This window comes from Aedes aegypti, chromosome 2 (assembly GCF_002204515.2).
Source record: "Aedes aegypti strain LVP_AGWG chromosome 2, AaegL5.0 Primary Assembly, whole genome shotgun sequence".
Taxonomy (NCBI): Eukaryota; Metazoa; Arthropoda; class Insecta; order Diptera; family Culicidae; genus Aedes; species Aedes aegypti.
The window spans coordinates 415,009,956-415,012,807 of NC_035108.1; positions in this window are offsets into that span (position 1 = coordinate 415,009,956).

A 2,852-nucleotide genomic window follows, 5' to 3' on the forward strand; every position below is an offset into this window, starting at 1 on the left:
CTTTTATAAGATATGATAATGTTTATGTTAACAAAACCTTATATCATGTGAGAAGAAAAAAAATTCAGCTCCACAGTGTTTGTCATTTTGTTCATATTGACTTAAAAGACATCCAATCAATTGCACATTTTTATAAGAAGCTACTGATTTAGCCCCCCCCCCCAATGGCGCCTACGAACAGGTATCAGAAGGCCGGCTCCAAAGACACGTTCCCCATTAGTGCCATCGCCATATTTGAGCCTATTTCATCATCTACCTGATTGGAGAGAAAAGGGAAGGAAAAGATGGGAAGAAATAGGAGTGGTGTCTCTTAAAAAGGGAAGATAGCATAAGCAAAATGAGAGCATATGGCTCCATACCACAATGGATTCGAACAGCGCCCTTAAAAGGGTACTGCAAAACGCCTGAGTGTGAAGAGAACCTATAGCTCATTACCACAGCGTGTTAAGAATAACAGAATGTCATGAAGATTCAGGCTTCTGAACTAAGTTTCTCTTAATAAGTGTTTACCAAGTAATTGGAATCGCATTTGCGCAAAAACTGGTCAGTTATATATCAGGTGATACGAAGATCCATAATCGGAGTCACAACTATCACACACAAACGAGTTAGCACGCTGAATATTTGCCATGTGATAGTTGAATCGGCAGTGGCCTGTCAACGCTCATAACAAGAGACTGCAATTTTGCTTTGACAGATTTGTTAAATATTTCGCCACTCTTGGAGATGACTCAGTTTTTTTTTTATTTCTTCATTAGTATCATTTCAAACATTACATTCATTTCTTATATCTAAGTGTTCTGTGTTATTAGACAACACTATCATCCTAATTTGGTAAAACAAATTTAAGATTCTATTAACAACATATTACATTTCATTTGCCGTAGCAGTTCAGATTTTTTACAGGTAAGTTGATTTCACCTGCTTAAAAGAGAAAAAATAACGTTTTCAATTTACTTAACCTAACTTTACCTTAACATATAACGCATTAATCGACATTGGATATTCTATGTAACTTATTGGTACTATACCAGGGAGGAAGCTTCAGAATATTTTTCAAAATTTTATTTTGAATTCTCTGCAGAGCTTTCTTCCTGGTATAACAACAGCTAGTCCATATTGGTACAGCATACAACATGGCTGGCCTGAAAATTTGTTAGAATATCAAAAGCTTGTTCTTAAGATAAAGTTTTGATTTTCTATCAATAAGGGGATAGAGACATTTTACATATTTATTACATTTGGCTTGAATGCCCTCAATGTGATTTTTGAAAGTTAAATTCTTATCTAGCATGAGCCCTAGATATTTAAGGAGATGGCTCAGTAATGTACAATTTTGTTTGACGACACAACTCTCAATTATTCCAATATTGCTTGTGCTGAGTTGCCGCCCAAGGATTTATCTGTAGCTTCACCCAGCACTTCGAAATTGGAATAGCCGGCTCAGGGCCAATTAAGTCATTCGATGCTCCATCGCGAGCTAGCTCATCAGCCAATTCATTTCCAGCTATGAAAGAATCGCCAGGTACCCATACAAGGTTTACAGAGTTGACTGAATGCAGTTCCACAATTTGAGTTCGACATGCGATAACAAGCTTCGACCTTGAGTTGGCCGAAGCAAGAGCTTTTATAGCAGCCTTACTAACTGAACAGAAGTATATGACTTTACCCATTACGCGCTGTTGAAGTGCTGATTGCTTTCCACACATAAGAGCAAATATTTCCGCCTGAAAAACGGTGCAGTTTTTACCAAGTGAGTAAAACTGATTCAACCTTAGCTCACGAGAATATACTCCTGCACCAGCTCTACCTTCAAGAAGGGCTCCATCAGTGTAACATACTATATTGTTTGATATACTTCTTTCCAAATAGCCAGACGTCCACTCTTCCCGTGAAGGGAATTGTGTGGTAAATGTCCTGTAAGGAAAGTGACAAGCAATTGTGAGATCACTTGGAGCAAGGACAATTTTGTCCCAATTCGCTATCAAGCTCATTCTTTGGAGATGGCCCTATTTTGATTGGATTGTTCTCACTTCGCCCTTTTGTCACCACACAAGACATCAATATGCCAATATTGGTCGAACAACTGTTGTGTAAATCCATTTGATATACTTCGGTTTGAGGCCCCAAGTTTTACCAGAGGTTCGCCGGCATTGAGCGAAGGCCATGCAAGCTTTTTTGACTCTGAAATCAATGTCAGGTGTCCAAGAAAGTTTGGAATCTAGAATGACTCCGACATACTTTACCTGATCAGTTACATTAATCTCAGTGCCAAGAAGACGTAAAGGTCGAATTCCATCGCGGTTTCGTCTTTCCGTAAAAAGAACAATAGATGGTTCTATTTGGGTTAACCGAAAAGCCATATTGGCGACACCAACTCTCGACTACCTGAAGAGCACGTTGCATCAGGTCGAATAGGGTGCTTATGCGCATACCAATTATCAAAACTAGATAGTCGTCGGTAAATCCATAAGTTGGATAACCGCAATTATTGAGTTGCCTCAATAGTGTATATGCTACGAGATTCCACAACAGTGGTTACAAAAATCCCCCTTGAGGCATCCGCGAACCCTAAATTTTCGAATCGCTGCTTGACGCAATGTCGAGAAGAGATGTCGATTTTTGAGCATTTGATGAATCCAATTGGTAATCATTGTAAGTAGCCCATACGTTATCAAAGGCACCCTCAATATCGAAGAAAACACTCAAGCCGGATTGCTTCTAAGCGAATGCATTCTCGAAACCGTATACAACTTTGTGTAAAAGAGTCACAGTGGACTTTCCAGATTGGTAAGAATGTTTATTCACATGAAGAGCATGTTTGCCAAATAAACATCACGGATGTAATGATC